Source organism: Microcaecilia unicolor, chromosome 6 (genome assembly GCF_901765095.1).
Source record: "Microcaecilia unicolor chromosome 6, aMicUni1.1, whole genome shotgun sequence".
Lineage (NCBI taxonomy): Eukaryota > Metazoa > Chordata > Amphibia > Gymnophiona > Siphonopidae > Microcaecilia > Microcaecilia unicolor.
This window is the reverse complement of record NC_044036.1, coordinates 340,852,016-340,878,398: the sequence shown is the minus strand read 5'-3', so window position 1 is coordinate 340,878,398 and position 26,383 is coordinate 340,852,016. Positions and strand designations below refer to the sequence as shown.

General features: G+C 46.4%; 1 protein-coding gene across 1 annotated transcript in view; it reads right to left on the bottom strand.

The window, feature by feature from the left end:
* LOC115473539 (serine/threonine-protein kinase LMTK1-like) overlaps positions 1–25,036 on the bottom strand; it is a 133,259-nt gene extending 108,223 nt beyond the window's left edge. Inside the window, exon 1 of the mRNA XM_030208588.1 lies at positions 24,996–25,036. The gene's annotated coding sequence lies outside the window, so the exon portion shown is untranslated. The remainder of the gene's footprint in view (positions 1–24,995) is intronic.
* Between the last annotated feature and the right edge of the window lie 1,347 nt (positions 25,037–26,383).

The following is a 26,383-nucleotide window of genomic DNA, read 5'->3' as shown; positions in this document are numbered from 1 at the left end:
GAGATTCTACATGGAATGTTGCTGCTATTGGAGATTCTACATGGAATGTTGCTATTCCACTAGCAACATTCCATGTAGAAGGCTGCGCAGGCTTCTGTTTCTGTGAGTCTGACGTCAGACTCACAGAAGCAGAAGCCTGCGCGGCCACATTGGTGATCCGCAAGGGCCGACTTCTACATGGAATGTTGCTAGTGGAATAGCAACATTCCATGTAGAATCTATAGAAATCAAACAAAATAAAACATGGAAAAGAAAATGAAATGATACCTTTTTTATTAGACATAACTTAATACGTTTCTTGATTAGCTTTCGAAGGTCGCCCTTCTTCCTCAGATCGGAAATAAGCAAATGTGCTAGCTGACAGTGTATATAAGTGAAAACATTCAAGCATTACTATGACAGTAAAATAGATACCATTGGAGATTCTACATGGAATGTTGCTACTATTGGAGATTCTGTTGCTACTATTGGAGATTCTACATGGAATGTTGCTACTATTGGAGATTCTGTTGCTACTATTGGAGATTCTACATGGAATGTTGCTGCTATTGGAGATTCTACATGGAATGTTGCTATTCCACTAGCAACATTCCATGTAGAAGGCTGCGCAGGCTTCTGTTTCTGTGAGTCTGACGTCAGACTCACAGAAGCAGAAGCCTGCGCGGCCACATTGGTGATCCGCAAGGGCCGACTTCTACATGGAATGTTGCTAGTGGAATAGCAACATTCCATGTAGAATCTATAGAAATCAAACAAAATAAAACATGGAAAAGAAAATGAGATGATACCTTTTTTATTAGACATAACTTAATACGTTTCTTGATTAGCTTTCGAAGGTCGCCCTTCTTCCTCAGATCGGAAATAAGCAAATGTGCTAGCTGACAGTGTATATAAGTGAAAACATTCAAGCATTACTATGACAGTAAAATAGATACCATTGGAGATTCTACATGGAATGTTGCTATTCCACTAGCAACATTCCATGTAGAAGGCTGCGCAGGCTTCTGTTTCTGTGAGTCTGACGTCCTGCACGTACGTGCAGGACGTCAGACTCACAGAAGCAGAAGCCTGCGCGGCCACATTGGTGATCTGCAAGGGCCGACTTCTACATGGAATGTTACTAGTGGAATAGCAACATTCCATGTAGAATCTATAGAAATCAAACAAAATAAAACATGGAAAAGAAAATAAGATGATACCTTTTTTATTGGACATAACTTAATACATTTCTTGATTAGCTTTCGAAGGTTGCCCTTCTTCCTCAGATCGGAAATAAGCAAATGTGCTTAAGAGTGGACTAAACACGGCTACCACACTCCCCCACAACTGCAAAGCACAATTGTGTGTCAGATCTGAAGATTACTGCACTATATTCTGATTGGCTTGGTTGGTGGGCTTTGTTATTGCTGCTAATCGGAGGTTTTAATTTGCTGTATATCACCTTCCCAAGCAGTGAGTTCTATTTCCTTGGGCAGTGGGAGCCTAGTGAACTGCCAACAGCCTCAGACTCTGGCTGTGCCTAGGATTATTCCCAAGAAAACAAAACAGAAAGGAAAATGCTTACAAGAGCACAGGGGGTGTGCAAAATCACAATACCCGCAACAGCACAGTCTGTGTGTCTGCAAAATCACAACACCTGCAACAGCACAGTGTGTGTCTGCAAAATCACAATGCCTGCAACAGCACAGAGCACGTATCTGTAAAAATAGAGTCCAGGAACAATGTGTCTGCACTGGCCCCACAGAATATGTGCACAAGATACCAGAGCCAGTGTAGGCATGTGTGAAAACAATATATCTGTAAAAATAGAGTCCAGGAAGAATGTGTCTGCACTGGCCCCACAGAATATGTGCACAAGACACCAGAGCGAGTGTAGGCATGTGTGAAAACAATAGAGTGTGTCTGTAAAGCATGTGTACAACACAACTAAAATGCCAGGCTGCAACAGCACACAACACGTGCTTACAGCATGTATAAAGAGCAGCACAGAGCATCTGGCAGAGCACATATGCAAACAGCACAAAAGTTGTGTGCAGTATGTGCCCACACAACATACCAGCCTAGACTTCTTGTGCTTTCAGTCAGAGGAACCAAGTTCTGAAAAGGGAGAAACCCCTCCATACAAAGAAACATCAGCCAGTTTCACGGAATCTCCACCCGCACAACTGCCAATAGAACCAGTTCCAGCAGGGACATTACAGACTGGTCCTGCCGGTCTCATAATGCATTAGAAAGGGATCTCAGAAATTCCGGCCTGGCCCAAAATATCCCTACTGGAGCTGGGTCAATTGGCTGCTATGGACACAATCGAAGCCAAAATTCACACCAAACAGGCTCCCACAATCCTAAAAAGAAGAATCCCTGGCGATAGGCAAATACAGACAGAGCAAAGGCAGGAAACGTAAGCAAGGAGTAGAAGCACCATATGAAGGAGCAGATCTATCGCTTTACTGGCGGAATGGAGTCCAGAGTAGAAACCGTGCGAAGGAGCAGATCTATCGCTTTACTGGCGGAAAGGAGTCCAGGGTAGAAACCGTGCGAAGGATCAGATCTATGCGCTTTACCAGCGGAAAGGAGTCCAGGGTAGAAACCGTGCGAAGGAGCAGATCTATGCGCTTTACTGGCGGAAAGGAGTCCAGAGTAGAAACCGTGTGAAGGAGCAGATCTATCGCTTTACTGACGGAAAGGAGTCCAGGGTAGAAACCGTGCGAAGGAGCAGATCTATCGCTTTACTGGTGGAAAGGAGTCCAGGGTAGAAACCGTGCGAAGGATCAGATCTATGCGCTTTACTGGCGGAAAGGAGTCCAGGGTAGAAACCGTGCGAAGGAGCAGATCTATCGCTTTACTGGCGGAATGGAGTCCAGGGTAGAAACTGTGCGAAGGATCAGATCTATACGCTTTACTGGCGGAAAGGAGTCCAGAGTAGAAACCGTGCGAAGGAGCAGATCTATCGCTTTACTGGCGGAAAGGAGTCCAGGGTAGAAACCATGCGAAGGAGCAGATCTATGCGCTTTACCGGCGGAAAGGAGTCCAGGGTACAAACCGTGCGAAGGATCAGATCTATGCGCTTTACCGGCGGAAAGGAGTCCAGGGTAGAAACCGTGCGAAGGATCAGATCTATCCGCTTTACTGGCGGAAAGGAGTCCAGGGTAGAAACCGTACGAAGGAGCAGATCTATCGCTTTACTGGCGGAAAGGAGTCCAGGGTAGAAACCGTACGAAGGAGCAGATCTATCGCTTTACTGGTGGAAAGGAGTCCAGGGTAGAAACCGTGCGAAGGATCAGATCTATGCACTTTACTGGCGGAAAGGAGTCCAGGGTAGAAACCGTGCGAAGGATCAGATCTATGCGCTTTACTGGCGGAAAGGAGTCCAGAGTAGAAACCGTGTGAAGGAGCAGATCTATCGCTTTACTGGCGGAAAGGAGTCCAGGGTAGAAACCGTGCGAAGGAGCAGATCTATCGCTTTACTGGCGGAAAGGAGTCCAGGGTAGAAACCGTGCGAAGGATCAGCTCTATGCACTTTACTGACGGAAAGGAGTCCAGGGTAGAAACCGTGCAAAGGATCAGATCTATGCACTTTACTGGCGGAAAGGAGTCCAGGGTAGAAACCGTGCGAAGGATCAGATCTATGCGCTTTACTGGCGGAAAGGAGTCCAGAGTAGAAACCGTGCGAAGGAGCAGATCTATCGCTTTACTGGCGGAAAGGAGTCCAGGGTAGAAACCGTGCGAAGGATCAGATCTATGCGCTTTACTGGCGGAAAGGAGTCCAGGGTAGAAACCGTGCAAAGGCTCAGCTCTATGCGCTTTACTGGCGGAAAGGAGTCCAGGGTAGAAACCGTGCGAAGGATCAGCTCTATGCACTTTACTAGCGGAAAGGAGTCCAGGGTAGAAACCGTGCGAAGGATCAGATCTATGCGCTTTACTGGCGGAAAGGAGTCCAGGGTAGAAACCGTGCGAAGGAGCAGATCTATCGCTTTACTGGTGGAAAGGAGTCCAGGGTAGAAACCGTGCGAAGGCTCAGCTCTATGCGCTTTACTGGCGGAAAGGAGTCCAGAGTAGAAACCGTGCGAAGGATCAGATCTATGCGCTTTACTGGCGGAAAGGAGTCCAGGGTAGAAACCATGCGAAGGATCAGATCTATGCACTTTACTGGCGGAAAGGAGTCCAGGGTAGAAACCATGCGAAGGATCAGATCTATGCGCTTTACTGGCGAAAAGGAGTCCAGGGTAGAAACCGTGTGAAGGAGCAGATCTATGCGCTTTACTGGCGGAAAGGAGTCCAGGGTAGAAACCGTGCGAAGGAGCAGATCTATCGCTTTACTGGCGGAAAGGAATCCAGGGTAGAAACCATGCGAAGGAGCAGATCTATCGCATTACTGGCGGAATGAAGTCCAGGGTAGAAACTGTGCGAAGGATCAGATCTATGCGCTTTACTGGCGGAAAGGAGTCCAGGGTAGAAACCGTGCGAAGGATCAGATCTATGCGCTTTACTGGCGGAATGGAGTCCAGAGTAGAAACCGTGCGAAGGATCAGATCTATGTGCTTTATTGGCGGAAAGGAGTCCAGGGTAGAAATCGTACGAAGGATCAGATCTATGCACTTTACTGGCGGAATGGAGTCCAGGGTAGAAATCGTGCGAAGGATCAGATCTATGCGCTTTACTGGCGGAAAGGAGTCCAGAGTAGAAACCGTGCGAAGGAGCAGATCTATCGCTTTACTGGCGGAAAGGAGTCCAGGGTAGAAACCATGCGAAGGATCAGATCTATGCGCTTTACCGGCGGAAAGGAGTCCAGGGTAGAAACCGTGCGAAGGATCAGATCTATGCGCTTTACCGGCGGAAAGGAGTCCAGGGTAGAAACCGTGCGAAGGATCAGATCTATGCTCTTTACTGGCGGAAAGGAGTCCAGGGTAGAAACCGTGCGAAGGATCAGATCTATGCGCTTTACCGGCGGAAAGGAGTCCAGGGTAGAAACCGTGCGAAGGATCAGATCTATGTGCTTTACTGGCGGAAAGGAGTCCAGGGTAGAAACCGTGCGAAGGATCAGATCTATCGCTTTACTGATGGAAAGAAAATCTGAGTCTGGGGAAGAAACCCACGTGACAAAACTCAAAGTTCGAAGCTTCTCTGTTAAAACTCCGCATGTTCCTCACATTTTCATTTGACTTTTCTGTAATGTACAAAACAGCTCATTTGTCTTTTGTGTGTTGCAGTGAACATTTGCAGAATCTGCCTGGGAGAAAGGACTAACCACAGAGGCACTGGAAGGAATCTGCACTGCACTGCCTGACAATGGAAGTCGTTTGATAAGTGATGAGCACATAGAACAATTTTTTACATTAACAAAATGACCCTGGTGTATACACGCTTCACAGCGGGGACTGAAGAAACACAGTGCCTACCATTATGCATTTGTGCTCCTGGGGGTGAAAACTGGGCACTCATGATGGTCTGCAGGTAGAAATGCCAGTTCTCACCAGCACAGTGCCAGGGAGCAGTGAACGCTGCTGTGTGCCAGCTCTCCAGTATGGTTATTATAAAGGCATTTATGTGACATTTGCCTTCACAGCCTAGAGAAAGGGATATTTAGCTCATTGCTTTTTCGGTAGGTCAAGGTGCCTTACATGTAAGTTCAGGATGCATTTTCATGTCCACCAAGGGCTTTCAACTGAGGCAGTGAACAGTTAATTGACTTTGCCCAAGGTCACCAACAGCTGCACTGGGATTTGAACCCTGACCTTCTCATCAAAGCTAATCCTGATACGACTAATTCATGTTGGTCTTAAAATAATGATTTGAGTACCTTGGAACATATGTGTTAATCTTGTCCCAGTTTGCTATCTTATTGGGAAGAAGTAAGGAATAGAATCATTTTGATAATTCATCTCAAGTTTTCTTTATCTTATAAATATACTAGTACAAAAGGCCTGTTTCTGACACAAATGAAACGGGTGCTAGCAAGGTTTTCCTCGGAGTGTGTATGTTTGAGAGAGTGTATGTGAGAGTGACTGTGTGAGAGAGAGAGAGTGAATGTGCGAGTGTGTGTGTGTGTGAGAGAGAGAGTGAGTCTGGGTGCGAGTGTGTCTGTGAGAGAGAGATTGTGTGTGTGAGAATGAAAGTGTTTTCAAGTGTGTATGTGAGACACAGTGTGAGAGAGAGAGAGAATGTGTTTCACACAGATACAGTATGTGTGAGAGAGAGAGTGTGTGTGAGACACAGACTCTCTGTGAGACTGAGTGTATGAGACCAAGAGAGTGTGTGAGTGACTGTGTGACACATAGAGAGTGAATGTGATACAGTGTGATGCATAGAGTGTGTGAGAGAGAGAGTGTGTGTGTGACAGAGATACCTCCCCCCTCCCTCTCTGGTGTCAGGCCCCCCCCCCCCTTTCTCTCTGGTGTCTGAGCGTTACTGTGCAGGACGCTGAGCTCTGGCTGTGCTTCAAGGAACTGACCAATCCTATTTAATAGAATGCACCTCCAACATTCTGAAGCCGAGAAACCTCGTGTGGTTGGTCACTTCTGCTTGTGACGATCCCGGAAGTACGTGATGTCAATTCAGGAGATGGATACAGAGAGCAGGAATGCCTCAGCCATGCAGTCGGCTTCAGAATGTTGGAGGTACCTTTTATTATATAGGATTAATATCTGTTTGTCTATCTAATTCAGTTTCTGACAACACTAAAAACTATTTCACATTCTCATGTCCACTGCTTTAACTACTACTACTACTACTTATCATTTCTATAGCGCTACTAGACATACGCAGCGCTGTACACTTGAACATGAAGAAACCTGCTCGACAGAGCTTACAATCTAATTAGGACAGACAAACAGGACAAACAAGAGATAAGGGAATATTAAAGTGAGGATGATAAAATAAGGGTTCTGAACAAGTGAATAAGGGTTAGGAGTTAAAAGCAGCCTCAAAAAGTTGGGTTTTAGCCTAGATTTGAAGACGGCCAGAGATGGAGCTTGACGTACTGGCTCAGGAAGTTTATTCCAGGCATATGGACGCAGAAAGATAAAAGGAACGAAGTCTGGGGATGGCAGTGGAGGAGAAGGGTACAGATAAGAGAGATTTATCCGATGAAGGGAGTTCCCAGGGAGGCGTGTAAACAGAGAAACAGAGAAATATAGAATCATGACAGCCGATAAGGGCCAAATGACCCATCCAGTCTGCCCTTCCTCAATAACCACTAGCTCTTCCTTTTCCTAAGGGATCCCACGTGCCTGTCCCATGCTTTCTTAAATTCCGATACTGTCTTCGTCTCTATGACCTCCACCGGGAGGCCATTCCACGCCTTCACCACCCTTTAAGTACCCGAATATATGTAAACCACTTTGAATGTAGTTGCAAAAACCTCAAAGGCGGTATATCAAGTCCCATTTCCCTTTCTCTATTTGAGATTCTACATGGAATGTTGCTATTCCACTAGCAACATTCCATGTAGAAGCCTGCCCTTGCAGATCAGCAACGTGGCTGCGCAGGCTTCTGTTTCTGTGAGTCTGACGTCCTGCACATACGTGCAGGACGTCAGACTCACAGAAACAGAAGCCTGCATGGCCGCATTGCTGATCTGCAAGGGCCGACTTCTACATGGAATGTTGCTAGTGGAGGAGTAGCCTAGTGGTTAATGCAGCAGACTCTGATTCTGGGGAACTAAGTTCAATTCCCACTGCAGCTCCTTCTGACTCTGGGCAAGTCACTTAACCCTCCATTGCCCCTGGTACAAAATAAGTACCTGAATATATGTAAACCGCTTTGAATGTAGTTGCAAAAATCTCAAAGGTGGCATGTCAAGCCCCATTTCCCTTTCCATGAAATAGTATTTTCTTAGATTCTTCCTAAGTGTATTTCCTCTTAACTTCACCCAGTGCCCTCTCATTCCAGACATTTCCTTCATTTGAAAAAGGCTCACCTCCTGTGTATTAACGCCACTGAGGCATTTAAACGTCTCTATCATATCCTCTCTCTCTCTCTCTCTCGCCTCTCTTCCAGCATATACATGTTGAGGTCCATGAGCCTGTCCCCATATGTTTTATTAGGGGAGAGGTAAGAGTGGAGAGATACTGAGGAGCTGCAGAGTGAATGCACTTGTAAGTCAATAAGAGGAGTTTGAACTGTATGCGGAAATGGATAGGAAGCCAATGAAGTGACTTGAGGAGAGGGCTAATGTGAGTGTAGCGACACTGGAAGAATATTTATTTTATTTATTTCAACATTTCCTATACCGCTATAGCTGAACACAGACCTAACGGTTTATAGGCTAATTAAAAAAGTCAGGAAATAACTACAATGTAAGATAGGAAGGTAGACAATAACAGTAGGCAAAAAACACAACTGTATAATGGGTAACATATACATAGTAACATAGTAGATGTCGGCAGAAAAAGACCTGCACGGTCCATCCAGTCTGCCCAAGAAATGTGCCACTTTTTTGTGTATACCTTACCTTGATTTGTACCTGTCTTTTTCAGGGCACAGACCGTACAAGTCTGCCCAGCACTATCCCCGCCTCCCACCATCGGCTCTGGCACAGACCGTATAAGTCTGCCCAGCACTATCCCTGCCTCCCAACCACCAGCCCCGCCTCCCCCTACCGGCTCTATTATCCAACCTCGGCTAAGCTCCTGAGGATCCATTTCTTCTGAAAAGGATTCCTTTATGTTTATCTCACGCATGTTTGAATTCCGTTACCGTTTTCATCTCCGCCAAAGGGAGGGAAGACAGGGAGGAGAAGAGGTGGAGAGGGAAAAGGAAAGGGCAACCAGCGGTCTGATAGACTAGTTACTGAAAGCTTTCTGGAAAAGCCAGGTCTTTATGGCTATTTAAAATCTCGGTAAGGATGATTCCACACCAATGTCAATATGGAGATTGTTCCATAACATTGATGCTGTTTCTGATTCTTTCATGTCTCGCAAGACAGGGGCCAGGCAAGACCATACGATAAAGTCATGCAGCAGAATTTTGAATGGATTGAAAGGGAGAGGGATGGCTAGTGGGAGATTTGTGAGAAGGAAGTTGCAGTAGTCTAAATGTGAGGTGGTAAGAGGATGGATAAGGATTTTGGTAGTCTGTTCAGGAAGGAAGGGACGGATTTTGATGATATTATAGAGAAAGAAATGACAGGTTTTAGCAGTCTGTTGGACATGAGCAGAGAAAGAGAGAGAGAGGAGTCAAAGATGACCCCAAGGTTACAAGCTGAGGAGACAGGGAGGATGAGAGTGTTATCCACAGAGACAGAGAATGGGGGAAGATGGGAAGTGGGTTTAGGGGGAAAGATAAGAAGCTCAGTCTTGGCCATGTTTAGTTTCGGTTCAGAACAAAGCAAAACCACACAACAAGCCATCAACAAGAAGAAAAACTCATCATGAAGGTAACATGCGATAATCACACTTAAATTTTAAACTGTGCCAACTTCTCTACCACCCACCCTCCATCCCTAAGAGACAGGCCAGACCACAATGGAGAAAAGAACCAAATACCCAAATAAAGACAAAGCATAGGATTAATTGTTCAGGATTCTGCTGCAAGAAGAGGAAGTCAAGGTAGTCAGAATGGCTCCCAAATCACCTGAAATTGGTGATCAGGAGGAGATGTCAGATCATGAACACGCTGCCACTCTATTGTGAGAGTTTGTATCGTTGCTAAAAACAAGACGATAACCATACCCTGAAATCCCTACTTGGCCCTGATCCTGGCCTGTCTCAAACCCATTCCATAAAGACCTCCTCCCAACCCAAATCCAGAACCTCCCCCTATCCACTCCCCTCAACTGAAATACAGTAAACCTACACACCCCAATGTAAGTAGACTCCGGATGCCAAATCAAGCTGCCAGAGTCTGGGCTCCCCCACCCACAACCAACAGTACAGTACTATCATCTAGACGAGTACCTCCCGTACCAGAACAAAGATAAACCTGGAACAAACAGCAAGACAATACCCCGCCCCCCCCCTCCCCTCCCCTTAGTGAACCACTAGTCCAAGGTGGGTTCCATAGATATATGGCAAGGAAATGTACTGCCCCCTCAGAGCAAAGTCTCATCATTCAAAAAGAATGACTCTAGATCAGGCAGATGATAATGATCTTCAGGATGTAGGACGCAAACGATCAATAAAAGCCAGTGCCTCAGGCAATGATGTGAAGAAAAGCACCTTCCCATCATGGTGCACCTACAGCTTCACAGGATAAAGAAACTAGAAAACCATGTGTCGATCATGAAGCTCTGCATAGACTGGTGCCATCTTCTTACGTGACTGCGTCACTTGTGCAGAGTAATCATTGAACAGAAGCAACTTGTGGCCCTGATATTCTAGGGAGCCTTTTTTTCCGGTAGGCTTTCATAATACGTTCTTTATCCACCAAGTTCAGGTACTTGGCTATCACAGGTCAGGGCCGCAGTGATCGATCTCTTGTCAGGCCTACGAGATGGGCCCTCTTACAAAGTACGGCAGCACGTGGATTCTGAATTAACAGCTGTTCTAGAAGCAAGGAGTCAAACAGCTGGTACAACTCAGACTCACCAACCTCTTCTGGGAGGCCCGTCAAGCGCACATTGTTTTGGCGTGCCCAGTTCTCCCGATCCTCCACTTTCTCAAAACGTCAAGAGTTCTCTGATCTTAATACACCAACTGCCCCTCCATTGTTGCCATGTGGTCCTCCTAGCTGAGCCTCTATCTCCCCTATGCGCTTGGAGTAGGAGTTTAATTTCTCCTCCAATGTCGATGCCACAAGCGCAAAAATCTTCTGTGCAAGAAGACCAGAGAGCGGGGCCATCACCTCCTTAGGGGGAGACGCCATCTCGGAAGTGGCGATCCGTCCACCCTCTCGCTGGGGCCGAGGTGTTTTGGAATGCATCGCTGGCAATCAGCAAGCACACCGCCCGAAGTTGCCTGTCCCTTCCAAGAGTCATGCGCCCCGATTTCTAGTGAAGAGGTCACGATTCACCAGATAATAAACACCCAGTCATTGCGGGGGGGGGGGGGGGGGGGGGGGAGCGGGAGACCCAACCACACACAGCCGCTCAGTCTGAGAGCATAGTGGAAGTCTCCTCATGTGGAGGAGTAACTTAATGGTTAGTACAGCAGGCTTTAATCCTGGTGACCTGGGTTCAATTCCCACTGCGGCCCTTGTGACCTGGGGCAAGTCACTTAACCCTTCATTGCCCCAGGTACAAAAACATAGATTATGAGCCCTCCAGGGACAGAGAGAGTACCTGAATATAATGTGTACAGCACTGCATATGCCCAGTAGCACTATAGAAATGATTAATGGTAGTTTATTAAGCATTTAATATACTACTTTTAATACAACGTACGACAAAGTGGGTGGTTGGCATGAATTAGAAACAGCTGAACTATGATAATACCTGATTGTCACTTGATTGAAGAATAGTAACTATGCAGGTAATTGTAAAAGAGTTATTCACAAATAAAATTTTAAAAAATAATAAATGGATAAATCATTCGGATTTTCAGCAAACCAAAACGCATAAGTTGGCTATTTTACTGCTGAATGCATTACTTAAAGCCCCACTCTGGTCCACCCCAAATCCTGTTCCAGTTTTAAATTAAGGAATCCTGTGCCAAAGGAATGGATCCTCAGGAACTTAGTCAAGATCGGGAGGCGGGGCTGGTGGTTGGGAGGCGGGGATAGTGCTGGGCAGACTTATACGGTCTGTGCCAGAGCCGGTGGTGGGAAGCGGGACTGGTGGTTGGGAGGTGGGGATAGTGCTGGACAGACTTGTACGGTCTGTGCCAGAGCCGGTGGTTGGGAGGCAGGGCTGGTGGTTGGGAGGCGGGGATAGGGCTGGGCAGACTTATACGGTCTGTGCCAGAGCCGGTGGTGGGAAGCGGGACTGGTGGTTGGGAGGCGGGGATAGTGCTGGACAGACTTGTACGGTCTGTGCCACAGCCGGTGGTTGGGAGGCAGGGCTGGTGGTTGGGAGGCGGGGATAGGGCTGGGCAGACTTATACGGTCTGTGCCAGAGCCGGTGGTGGGAAGCGGGACTGGTGGTTGGGAGGCGGGGATAGTGCTGGACAGACTTGTACGGTCTGTGCCACAGCCAGTGGTTGGGAGGCAGGGTGGTGGGGAGGTGAGGATAGTGCTGGGCAGACTTATACGGTCTGTGCCTGTGCCAGAGCCGGTGATTGGGAGGTGGGGCTGGTGGTTGGGAGGCGGGGATAGTGCTGGGCAGACTTATATGGTCTGTGCCCTGAAGAGCACAGGTACAAATCAAAGTAGGGTATACACAAAAAGCAGCAAATATGAGTTATCTTGTTGGGCAGACTGGATGGACCGTGTAGGTCTTTTTCTGCCGTCATCTACTATGTTACTATGTTACTATTCGCATTTGAGATCTGCATAAACCGGTACAAGTTCCCGTTTTACAAAGGCAGGATATGCACGTCACAAAGCAAGTGCGTATATATAACCTAATAGTAACAAAAAATGATATAAACTAAGACACAAACGATACAAACTGGATGTTTACGCTGCAGGGTACCCAGAGCATAAATGTCTATTTCTCCTTTATTTTAGAACAGGTTCTGAGTTGCAGATTCTGTTCTGAAATTCTAGTGAAACTTTAGATGTCCCGACCTGGATGTCTCAATTCTGACTCTTACGTCCGTTTGAAAGTGGGGCTGCCCATGTAATGGGAGAACTATATAGGAAATGCAAGCTAGGGGGGTGGGTGAGTGAGGGGGTAGGGTGGAGTGGGATAATAGCAAAACAGATGATCACAAACAGATCATGTTATATGCTTGACTTTCACAGAGGAGCCCCTGTCAAGTAATTGAGCCCTGTCTTTAATAAGGACAGACCAAATCTTTTCCTTTAAGCTACACTTATTTTTTCACTCAATAGGTAATTAAACTCTGGAAACTGGGGTGATATGATACAGACGTTCAAATATTTGAAAGGTATTAATCCGCAAATGAACCTTTTCTGGAGATGGGAAGGCGGTAGAACTAGAGGGCATGAAATGAGATTGAAGGGGGGCAGACTCAAGAAAAATGTTAGGAAGTATTTTTTCACGGAGAGAGTGGTGGATACTTGGAATGCCCTCCCGCGGGTGGTGGTGGAGATGAAAACGGTAGCGGAATTCAAACAGGCATGGGATAAACATAAAAGAATCCTGTTCAGAAGGAATGGATATCAGAAGCTTAGCAGAGATTGGGTGGCAGAGCCGATGGTGGGAGGCGGGGCTAGTGCTGGGCAGACTTCTACGGTCTGTGCCCTAAAAATGGCAGATACAAATCAAGGTAAGGTATACACAAAAAGTAGCACATATGAGTTTATCTTGTTTGGGGTTCTATATGGAATGTTGCTACTAACTGGAATTCCAGAATCTTGTAACTCTTTAGGATTCCAGAATCTTCAGAACATTTAGTACAGGAACAGTACTGGGCAGACTTCTACGGTCTGTGCCCTGAGAATTTAAAGGACAAATCAAACTCGGGTATAAAGTATCACATACAAGTAAAATGAGTTTATCTTGTTGGGCAGACTGGATGGACCATTCAGGTCTTTATTTGCCGTCATTTACTGTGTTACTGTGTCAGACTGGATGGACTGTGCAGGTCTTTTTCTGTCATCATCTACTATGTTACTATCCTGCTTATTTTCGAAGGAGATGGCCGGCCATCTTCCGACACAAATCGGGAGATGGCCGGCCATCTCCTAAACCCGGCCAAATCGGTATAATCGAAAGCCGATTATGGCCGGCTCCAACTGCTTTCCGTCGCAGGGCCGGCCAAAGTTAAAGGGGGCGTTTCGGAAGGGTACGGAAGGCGGGACAGGAGCATCAAAAAGGTGGGCCAAATCTTACTGTTCTGGGATCTTGCCAGGTACTTGTGATCTGGATTGGCCACTGTTGGAAATGGGATACTGGGTTTGATGAACCTTCGGTCTCTCCCAGTATGGCAACGTTTATGTTCTTATAAGCTAAAATTAATCTCTATAGGTAAGTTTAAAAGAGTAATTGGTGCAGTCAGACTAAAACCCTTATCAAAAGAAAGTGTACAGTGTGATAGCCACCAGTGAGCCTTCTCGGGAGTAGACCCCATGCTCTGGAATTTACTCCCAGAGTGTCTACGTATAACTCGAAGCAGGTGAAAGCCTGGCTCTTCTCCCAAGCCTTGAATACATGTGGTGACTGATTATACACTCACTCCGCACCTGGACAAGCTTGCTGAACACCCTGTACCTTCAGCAGGTCCTCATATCTTGTTTAACGGTACAAAGAACTTGCCTTGAGTTTAGCCACCCATCTGTTTATCCCAGTCGACTCTATATTACCCATCTTGCTGTATTGTAGAAAAGCATTCAACATATGAAGGTACTCTCCTTTCGTTCAAACCAACATCTAGAACAATTAGGAGACCTCAATAGTCACTCAATTGACGTACAAATCAAAAATCTCATGTATGATTAGAGGAAAGGCCTCAAGAAGCCCCTGGCTATATTTCTTTAGCTCACGGGGGCCGGGCTGCTTCATCATCGGCCCAAAAACCTCTGAATTTATGGTTTAAATTTTAAATATAGGTTTCTTGTATAATTTCAACAAAACCACACACACTATTCACAAAACTGTTGAATTTAGAGGCAACTTAGCTCGAATCGTGTCCTTCTTACAGCGGATCTCCCTCAACGCTATTTTCTGACCACGACCAATGGTGGCCAGCGTTTCGTCACCTGCCTCAGGGTCCAGTGGTCTGCGTTGATCTCCGTTATAATAGAAAAGCATTAACATCATACCTATGTTATTCAAATGTTCTAATGTGTACTTTATTAGGTGTTTCATTGGTATTATGCAGACATCGTATCATATCTCTGTTATTTGAATCAGTGGCGTAGCCAGAAGACAATTTTTGGGTGGGCCAGCGGGTTGGATGGGTGGGCACTACAACCCCACCCCCCCCACACACACGCAGCGTGCAGCACATTTAAACTTATCGGCGCTGCCTCCACTCACCTTCTCCCACCGTGGTGCTGCCTCCTCTCCTGCACTTCATGGTCTCCGTCTCCCACCCCCGCGGCAGCGCTCTATCGGCGCTGCCTGCCTGACAGCTGACAGATGCGGCGCGACGACGTCCTGCTCCGGGACCTTCCCTCTGCCGCGTGCAATCCACCCTGCGTAAACAGGAAGTTGAATCAACGCGGCAGAGGGAAGGCCCCGGAGCAGGAGGACGTCGCGCCGCGTCTGTCAGCTGTCAGGCAGGCAGCGCTGATAGCAAATTGAAAGCGCTGCCGTGAGGGTGGGAGACAGAGACCGCGAAGTGCAGGAGAGGAGGCAGCGCTACGGCGGGGGTGGGAGAAGGTGAGGATGAGCCTGAGACGAAACTGGGTGGGCCTGGGCCCATCCAGGCCCACCCGTAGCTACGCCCCTGATTTGAATGTTCTTCTGTGCTGTCTATTATGGTATGTTTGTATTGTACAGGCATTCTCCATATTTCTGTTATACGATTGTTCTGCAGTGCTGTTAAATGTGTATATTTATGATACTGTTCCATATTAGTTCTATTATTAGGTTTAAATTTGCCATTTCCATGTTTACCTCATTTATTGTACTTAATGTTAATATTTGGTCATTTATGCTGTTAACAAATTGTAAATTTATGTTAAACTGTACCTGCTGCACAGTCCCTTAGGTGAATCTCTTCACAAAGGCAGTTAATAAATCCCAATAAATAAATCAATCAATCAATAAGACAGTTATAAGAGCACAATGACCCACAGGTAGATAAGGCAACTGTAACTTTACACATCCAGGATTTAAGAAACAGAAACAAACGTTCAGCAGCCAGAAATTACTACAATGCAGCAAAAATTTACACGGTCAGCACTTAAAAAACATAAATCATTCCAAAGGTAGCAAACTTTATACAGACCCATAACTTGTTTACTTATGAAGCTACAAGTTAGTCACAGAGAGAGATGGGGATAGAATATATAATCACATTGACTCAACATCAACACAGCAGAAGGACAGTAAAAGGAGAAGAAATGGAATCAAAGGCCGAGGGAAATATTTCGTAACCTGGTACGGTCCACGGTACTAAGCCACGCAGATTACTGTAATGGAATCTATGCGGGATGCAAGGATCAAATCACAGAGAAGCTTCAGACCGCCCAAAACACTGCAGCCAGGCTTATATTTGGAAAAACACGTGTTGACAGCGCCAAACCACTCAGAGAAAAATTGCGCTGGCCACCAACGTATCACTTTCAAAATCTGCACGACTGTTCACAAAATTATTTACGGCGAGGCACCGGAATACTTGACAGACCTCATCGACCTGCCAACCAGAAACTCCACAAAATCTGCACGATCATATCTAAACCTCCACTACCCAAGCAGCAAAGGACTCAAATACAAATCCACCTATGCAATCAGCTTTTCCTACCTAAGCGCACAACTATGGAACGCATTGCCAAAAGCAGTAAAAACTACGCTCGACCGCCTAAATTTTCGGAAAGCACTAAAGACAGACCTGTTCAGAAGAGTACACCCCAATGACCCGACATAAAAATACCTGGACACTTGCGACACAATGTAACCAAAGACCGTAACGAATATTACTTGTCTCTTCTTCCCCCTTTTCCTCTCTAAGTTCCCCCCAACTGTACCCACCTTACATGTACCTCATTCTACCACAATATCACTTTGTATTCATTCATACCATGTATTTGTTCAGACCGTAATCGGCTAACGCCATTAACAGTTATATGTAAGCCACATTGAGCCTGCAAAAGGTGGGAAAATGTGGGATACAAATGTAACAAATAATAATAATAATAATTAAACACATCCATCATGACCAGCGCTAAAATGAATAGAAATCTTAGTATAGCATGGTTTTACTATCTTCCGCAAATCTCTGAAGGACATATCTGTTCAACAAGGCCTACAATGAGAACCTTTAGCCACACTAATCCACCTCACCAACCCAATCAGATAAGAAAGCCCACTTCGATACTCACCCTAATCAATCCCTCCCTTCTTCTTTCTTCCCTTACTTAATCTCTGCACAAAACTAAATATATATGTTATCCTGAAATGACAATGTTACAAAACTATGTAAGCCACATTGAGCCTGCAAATTGGCTGCCAAACTAACGAAACAACCGCACACCGACGCACCCGGAAAAAGACGGCGCTGATTCCTGCAGCGCATAAATGTTCCAGCATTCCCCTGCAGCCGGCCTGAAATGGACCAAACATACCGGATCACCCCCCGACAGCCCGAGACCGTGCTCTTCTCCCTTCCGCAAACTTAAAAGAACCATCCCCGTCCAGGCAAGCCGTCAGCCACCTCCAGGATGCCCAGAACCCCAGCCCAATGGAAAAAGATGGCGCTGCTTCCAACAGCACATTTCTCTTCCAGCATTCCCCTACAGCAGCCCTGAAACGGCCAAAAAATACCGACAGACAAAGAACGGGCTCCTCTACCTTCCACCCATCTAAAACAACACTGCTGTCTCAGCACAACACAAAAAAAAACCATGGAAAAAAAAAACACAACACTCAACAAAGGCTGACCCCCCTACAACCACATTTACATTTCACCAACAGAAAGACCCCCCTCCACAAACCTCCTTGACAGACAAAACCACACACACACAATACAACAGAAACACACCCTCAAAGCCACACACCAATCCAACCCACTTTGCCAGCACAGCACAGCACATCCCCCAACCCCCAAGCAAAAAACAAAATAAAACAAAAAAAGACACACATCAACAACCTGCACACACACCGCACCCTCACACTCACACTCACACTCACACACACAAAATAACTCCGTGACTCATACACACACACAAAAAAAAAAACCACATGCTAGCACCCGCTTCATTGGTTTCGGAAACGGGCCTTTTTTACTAGTAAATAATAATTGTTAACAACCCACATTCCTGGATAACAAAGTGTCTTGAAATATAAAAAAAAAATCCCTGTATTGATTGAGTACATCAAGCTCACCATGAAAATCTGGCAAACCACGTTCCATCTGAGTATGAAGATAGACAGTTTATGATACTGAACAGAAAACCTAGCAAGGGATATTTCAGGGAGACTCCCTGTCACCACTCTTGTTTTGTATGTCACTTAATCCATTGAGTATTCGTATTAATTTCTTGTGTTGCGTATTTAATTTTATTCCTAGAGATGGTAACAATCCAGAGGTAACATCATACCAACTGTTTGTAGATGACTTGAAACTCTATAGATCTAGGGGTATGTTTATTAAGGCGTGTTAGCATTTTTAACGAGCCTTTAAAGTTAAGGCACGTTAAATACTAAAATGCCTATACATTTGTATGGGCGCATTAGCATTTAACACGTGTCCACCACTTACGCGCGCTAAAAACGCTAACGCGACTATACTGCACCTTAGTAAACACAGGCCCTAGTGACCACTAATTAGCAGAATGACTCTGTGTAGTGAAAAGCTTCTTAGATCATATCAGAATTTTGACCAGTGGCGTTCCTAGGCTGGCTGACACCCGGGGTGGATTGCCGATGTGCCCCCCCGGGTGTAGCGCCCCCCCCCCCCCCCCCCGGCGAAATTACACCCCCCCCCCCCCGGGTGCAGTGCGACCCCCCGGGTGCATTTTTACCTGCTGGGGGGGGGGGGGTGCCGCGCGCCTGTCGGCTCCGTGTCCGCTCGTTCTTTGCTGCTCCCTCTGTCCCGGAACAGGAAGTAACCTGTTCTGCACAGAGGGAGCAGCAGGGAGGGAACGAGCGGACTCGGCCAACAGGTGCGCGGCTCCCCCCAGCGTCGTGCACACGGGGCGGACTGCCCCCATCGCCCCCCCCCCTTGGTACGCCACTGATTTTGACCTGGATAAATTTCCTAAGGCAAGCTTCCTTAGAGGAAAAGTGAGCAAGTATGAAAAAACATATCTCTGACTGATTGATGGCTGTGGCATGAAGGAACTTGAACAGGAAAGTGCTTATAAATACCTAGAAGTAGAGGAAGGAGCCATAATCCGGCACAAATCACTGAGAGAAAAGATTAACAAAGAATATCACAGGACGTCAAAATCAATATTGAAAAAAATACAAGCCGTTAATCTGTTGTCAATTTTATACTCTCATACACTTTTGGAAATGTAGCCTGGCCTCTTGAAAAACTAAAAGTTAGAACAAGAAAGCTCTCCTTTGCTCAGAAGGTAATTTATAAGAATCAGTATATGCTAAGACTGTACATTCCCTGAGCCAAAGGAGGAGTGGAGTGGAGGAGTGGCCTAGTGGTTAGAGTGGTGGACTTTGGTCCTGGGGAACTGGGTTCAATTCCCACTGCAGGCACAGGCAGCTCCTTGTGACTCTGGGCAAGTCACTTAATCCTCCATTGCCCCAGGTACAAATAAGTACCTAAGCCCATGAGTGGGAAAGCACGGGGTACAAATAAAAAATATATAAAAAAAGGTATATTAAAAGCAGGAAGCCGGCAAAAGAATCAGTTGGTCCACTAGATGACCGAGGAGTAAAAGGGGATTCTTTGCTTCGGTCTTCACTGAGGAAAATTTGGGTGGGATACCGGTGCTGGAAATGGTATTCGAAGCTGATGAGTCGTAGAAACAATGAATTCTCTGTAAACCTGGAGGATGTAATGGGGCAGTTCTACAAACTGAAGAGTAGCAAATCTCCTGGACTGGATGCTATTGTTAGAAATATGTAATTTATCCTTAAAATCGAGCATGGTACCAGAAGATTGGAGGGTGGCCAATGTAACGCCGATTTTAAAAAAAGGTTCCAGAGGAGATCCAGGAAATTATAGACCGGTGAGTCTGACGTCGGTGCCGGGCAAAATGGTAGAGACTATTATTAAGAACAAAATTACAGAGCATATTCAAAAGCATGGATTAATGAGACAAAGTCAACATGGATTTAGTGAAGGGAAATCTTGCCTCACCAATCTATTACATTTCTTTGAAGGGGTGAACAAACGTGGATAAAGGGGGAGCCGGTTGATATTGTGTATCTGGATTTTCAGAAGGTGTTTGCCAAAGTACCTCATGAAAGTCTCCAGACAAAATTGGAGAGTCATGGGATAGGAGGTAGTGTTCTATTGTGGATTAAAAACTGGTTAAAAGATAGAAAACAGAGAGTAGGGTTAAATGGTCAGTATTCTCAATGGAAAAGGGTAGATAGTGGGGTTCCTCCAGGGGTCTGTGCTGAGACCGCTGCTTTTTAACATATTTATAAATGACCTAGAGATGGGAGTAACTAGTGAGGTAATTAAATTTGCTGATGACACAAAGTTATTCAAAGTCGTTAAATCGCGGGAGGATTGTGAAAAATTACAAGCGGACCTTACGAGACTGGGAGACTGGGAGACTGGGTGTCTAAATGGCAGATGACATTTAATGTGAGCAGGTGCAAAGTGATGCATGTGGGAAAGACAAACCCGAATTATAGCTATGTCATGCAAGGTTCCACGTTAGGAGTCACGGACCAAGAAAGGGATCTAGGTGTCGTCGTTGATGATACGTTGAAACCTTCTGCTCAGTGTGCTGCTGCGGCTAAGAAAACAAATAGAATGTTAGGTATTATTAGGAAAGGAATGGAAAACAAAAATGAGGATGTTATAATGCCTTTGTATCGCTCCATGGTGCGACCGCACCTCGAATATTGTGTTCAATTCTGGTCGCTGCATCTCAAAAAAGATATAGTGGAATTAGAAAAGGTGCAGAGAAGGGCGACGAAAATGATAACTACTACTACTACTTAACAATTCTAGAGCGCCACTAGGGTTACGCAGCGCTGTACAGTTTAACAAAGAAGGACAGTCCCTGCTCAAAGGAGCTTACAATCTAAAGGACGAAATGTCAAGTTGGGGTAGTCTAGATTTCCTCAATGGAGGTGTAATGGTTATGTGCCAAAGGCGACATCGAAGAGGTGGGCTTTGAGTAAAGATTTGAAGATGGGCAGGGAGGGGGATGGGATGACTTCCCTATGAGGAAAGGCTAAAGTGGCTAGGGCTCTACAGCTTGGAGAAAAGGCGGCTGAGGGGAGATATGAAGAGGTCTATAAAAAATGAGTGGAGTGGAACGGGTAGATGTGAAGCGTCTGTTCACGCTTTCCAAAAATACTAGGACTAGGCATGCGATGAAGCTACAATGTAGTAAATTTAAAACGAATCGGAGAAAATGTTTCTTCACTCAACGTGTAATTAAACTCTGGAATTCGTTGCCACAGAATGTGGTAAAGGCGAATAGCTTAGCAGAGTTTAAAAAAGGTTTGGATGGCTTCCTAAAGGAAAAGTCCATAGACCGTTATTAAATGGACTGGGGAAAATCCACTATTTCTGGGATAAGCAGTATAGAATGTTTTGTACATTTTTGGGATCTTGCCAGGTATTTGTGACCTGGATTGGCCACTGTTGGAAACAGGATGCTGGGCTCGATGGACCTTTGGTCTGTCCCAGAATGGCAATACTTATGTACTTATGCAAAGGGTGGTGGATGCACGGAATGGCCTCTCGGTAGAGGTGCTGGAGACTAGGACTGTGTCAGAATTTAAGAGACCCTGGGACAGGCATGTGGGATCTCTTAGGGAAAGGAGGAGATAGTGGTTGCTGTGGACGGGCAGACTGGATGGGCCATTTTGGCTCTTATCTGCCATCACGTTTCTCTGTTTCTCCTATTTTCTTCTGCTTGTTATTTCTTTTGGTTTGGATATTAAGACCATGTACTTATTTTGTACACGTGTATTTACTTGGTTGTGTTTAAAAAAGGTATGTATTAACCTATTATATGATCCAGCAGCTCACGGGCTGTGTACTTCTCACACTGTCTTAAACATCGACTTCAACAGCCACCTCAGCCTTGTGAGGCGTTTTGTGCATGTTAGTACCTTTCTGTATCCTCTGATTGTTGAAACTCCCTTGTGTTTGCATGACTTATCCAAGATCATTTTGGGTAAAACTCTGAGCTTGACATTTGCTCCCGCTCTTACTTAAGACAACAAATTGTTTCAGATTTGTTTCCCTGAGCAAATAATTTGCATTCTCTTGATAATCTAGTACTGTCTTATAATGTCTTTTGCGTTAACACCATTATATAATTCACCACCATGTAACACAAACCTTCTGTAAACCTAATGTATATTCACTTCTATTTCCAGCACCCATGATGTATTGTAAGCCACATTGAGCCTGCAAAGAGGTGGGATAATGTGGGATACAAATGCAATAAATAATAATAATAATAATAATAATAATCCACTTGGATGTGTGGAATTGGTTCACAAGCCTAGGTGAGACCTTTATATTGCACTAATTAAATAGATATGCAACAAATGGAGATATTGGGAGGGGGGGGGGTGATAATTCTATAAAGAAACACCTAGTTGTGATAGCAGGAACTCAGGTAAATGGCTTCTTACAGAATACTGACTAATGTAATGATGGCATATTCTTTGCATGCTTGTGGAGTTTGGATGGAGCATGGCCAGAGTGTACAAATCTGCATGTATGATCGTACTGTATGATTATACTATTCTGTAATTTACATGTGTCCGTCCCCAGACCTCGCCCAGTCGGCTCTGCAGGATTTCCACAATGAATACAGGGGGTGATATGATACAGACGTTCAAATATTTGAAAGGTATTAATCCGCAAACGAACCTTTTCCGGAGATGGGAAGGCGGTAGAACTAGAGGGCATGAAATGAGATTGAAGGGGGGGCAGACTCAAGAAAAATGTCAGGACGTATTTTTTCACAGAGAGGGTGGTGGATACGTGGAATGCCTTCCCGCGGGAGGTGGTGGAGATGAAAACGGTAACGGAATTCAAAAATGCGTGGGATAAACATAAAGGAATCCTGTTCAGAAGGAATGGATCTTCGGAAGCTTAGCAGAGATTAGATGGCAGCACCGGTGGTTGGGAGGCGGGGCAACTACTGGGCGGACTTCTACAGTCTATGCCCTGAAAATGGCAAGGATAAATCAAGGTCAGGTATACATATAAAGTAGCACCTATGAGTTTATCTTGTTGGGCAGACTGGATGGACCGTGCAGGTCTTTTTCTGCCATCATCTACTATGCTACTATGCATAACCTCTATTTGCATACAATAGAGGCAGTGCAGGCAAACAGATGTCATGCATATTCATTGAGGAAATACTTAAAAGCCAACTGAGTTGTGGCTCTCGAGGACTGAGTTTGGACACCCCTGATCTAGAAGTACACTTGTAAACCAGCAATAGGGCTGCTGTACTTGATTGCGTCATAAGTGCTTTGGGGCAAATGGCTTGTCCTGAGCTAACCCCTCTTTTCAGGGTTGATAAGGTGGGCTCTGGCTGGGACTTGCTGCGGGGGAGGGGGAGAGGAGAGGAAGTGATGGTAAGGTTAGCCCTCGCTTGTTAGACCCCAAGCGAGGGCAGAGGCTAGCCCAGATTGGGCTGTATCATTAAAAAATTAGCCCCGGGGAGGAGGGTGATTTCCCTCCAAATGGGGTATTTCTCTAGGGATCAGGAGGGAGTTGGGTTTGAATAAAAAGTCAGCCCCATCCGAGGACCAGGGTCCTTCCTGCTCCTTGAAGGTGGCTTACTTTCCCGCCCTTCCAGCCCCCTCTTATGTCAGGATGGGTAGGTTGGGGTTTTTGATTTGTTGCAGTTTTGGGGGATGGGTACTCAAGCTGGAGCCTATCTAGAAGGAGATCCTTCTGGGCAGGGCCCCAGCTCAATACAGGCCTGGAGGTCCATAAAAATATCGCACTGGGACACCTTGCTGTGAATGGGGTGGTCAGGTTCTTGGTTGTAAATAAGTAAAGTTCACTTGTTTACTAGCTCGGTTTATACAATTTGCAGCAATAAACACAGCAATAAACCAACCAATTTTTGTAATCTCAGTTATTTCTATATCTATATTGTCTTCCTATTATAAGTATGCTCGAGGGAGAAAGGGAGGGTCAGTAGTTTGCTCCCCTCCTTAATGTAACATGATTCTGCCACTTCTATAGTGTTTTACAAAGAAAGCAGGCGCCTACTTTTTTCCATATGGAATATTTTTTTTTATTTATTGCATTTGTATCCCACATTTTCCCACCTATTTGCAGGCTCAATGTGGCTTACATAGTTTTAATAACATTGTCATTTATGCTTGAACTGCAGCCCTGATTGCATTCATTGTCTCAGTCCAATAACAAGGCATCCGGTTTATTATTCCTAATTTCATAAAAGTTCACCTCCTCCTCTAACTAATATTGAAGGACCATGCAGGTGAAGCAAAGAGTTATGAAAATAAAGAGGTTTAAAATAAATTACTTAACAGCCTAATACTCTTAAATGTAAGCCACATTGAGCCTGCAAATAGGTGGGAAAATGTGGGGTACAAATGGAACAGATCGGCAGAGAGTGACCAGTGCAGGGAGAGTTTGGGGTCACTGGATCATTTCTCCAAGAAGCAAAACCCTTCCTATCAAACACTGTTTAACACTAAGTTGTCCCTCAAGATACATTCTGTACAGTATCTGTTACACAGTGTACTTAAAAAATTGCAAAAGCCCATCAGCCTCTAGCCTGCCTGTAAACATGCGCTGTAATGCGAAAATAGAAAATTACTCATCTATACATCAAGGCTTGAAATCGTAAATCACTTCAAAATTACACTTACAAATGCAGCAAGTTGGACAAGCAAATGCCAAGTGGAATTAATCCATCCTTTCCTCCCCGATCAAGCAAAAATCAGAGCAACCACATTCCTCCCGAGCTGGTAAACAAGCAGCCGGGGGTCACCCTAAATGGAGCATCCATGAATTGCCTCCATCTGCCCCTGCTCCCTGGCTTTCTTCAGGCCCTCCTCTATACCGCTTCTCTGCCTTTGTCTGCCAACAGCCCCGAGCTTCCCCTACACCAACATTCAAAGCTGCCACCTAGGAAGGGCATCACTGCTGAAAGGGCACCCGAGCATCTTCCAGCGCTTGCAAACCGAGCAAATGCAGCATCTCCCCCTCCCTCGATCGGTCCCTCATCGTTACCTCCGAGCCCGAGCTGGCCATGCAGGCTCCCCCGGGATGAGCCCAATCCTTAGCGCTCACGGCCTCATCTGTACGGACAGGATCACTGCCAAGGAGATGCTGCAGCTGCAGCCAGGGGTTAATGCACTGCACGGGGAGGGAGGGAGGAAATGCTGCAGCTGCAGCCAGGGGTTAATGCACTGCACGGAGGGAGGGAGAGAGGGGGGAGGAAATGCTGCAGCTGCAGCCAGGGGTTAATGCACTGCACGGAGGGAGGGAATGCTGCAGCTGCAGCCAGGGGTTAATGCACTGCACGGAGGGGGGAGGGAATGCTGCAGCTGCAGCCAGGGGTTAATGCACTGCACGGAGGGAGGGAGGGAGGAAATGCTGCAGCTGGGGTTAACCGCAGTGCACGGAGGGGAGGCGGCAGCGCAGGGCCCCCGGCCACTTACCGGGCTCGAAGTGGGAGCTGAAAGCAAAGCCGGGCTTGAGAAGCGAAGAGGACATGAGAAAGGCCGGGAGCGGGCCGAGCAGCGCCATGGCCGGCCGGAGCTTCACCCCCGCAGGCTGCCCGGGTGGAAGGGGCTCAGAGCCGGCATCCTCAGTCTCGCTCCAGGCGCATCAGCCAGCGCAGCGCGTGCCCGCAGCTCCCTCCGGGGCCCGTGACGTCACACTCGCTCCCCGAGTCCCAGCGGGTGACGCAGGCGGTGACATGACGTCACTGCAGAGGGGGCGCTCGCGATCTGCTGTTGGTGCAGCCCGGGAGAGGTACTTTGTGAATGCAGCACTGAGAGCAGAACCCCGATACCAGCACGACTGTGCCCTGTGAATGGCAGGACTGTGCCTCGGACAACAACCTGGACTGTGCCTCGGAAAACAACCTGGACTGTGCCTCTGAGAACAACCTGTGCCCCTAATGCCAGGACTTTGCCTCTGACAACAACCTGTGCCCCTAATGCCAAGACTGTGCCTCTGATAACAACCTGGACTGTGCCTCTGACAACAACCTGTGCCCCTAATGCCAAGACTGTGCCTCGGACAACAACCTGTGCCCATGATGCCAAGACTGTGCCACTGACAACAACCTGTGCCCCTAATGCCAAGACTGTGCCTCAGACAACAACCTGTGCCCCTAATGCCAGGACTTTGCCTCTGACAACAACCTGTGCCCCTAATGCCAGGACTGTGCCTCTGACAACAACCTGGACTGTGCCTCTGACAACAACCTGCGCCCCTAATGCCAAGACTGTGCCTCTGACAACAACCTGTGCCCCTAATGCCAGGACTGTGCCTCTGACAACAACCTGGACTGTGCCTCTGACAACAACCTGCGCCCCTAATGCCAAGACTGTGCCTCGGACAACAACCTGTGCCCCTAATGCCAGGACTGTGCCTCTGACAACAACCTG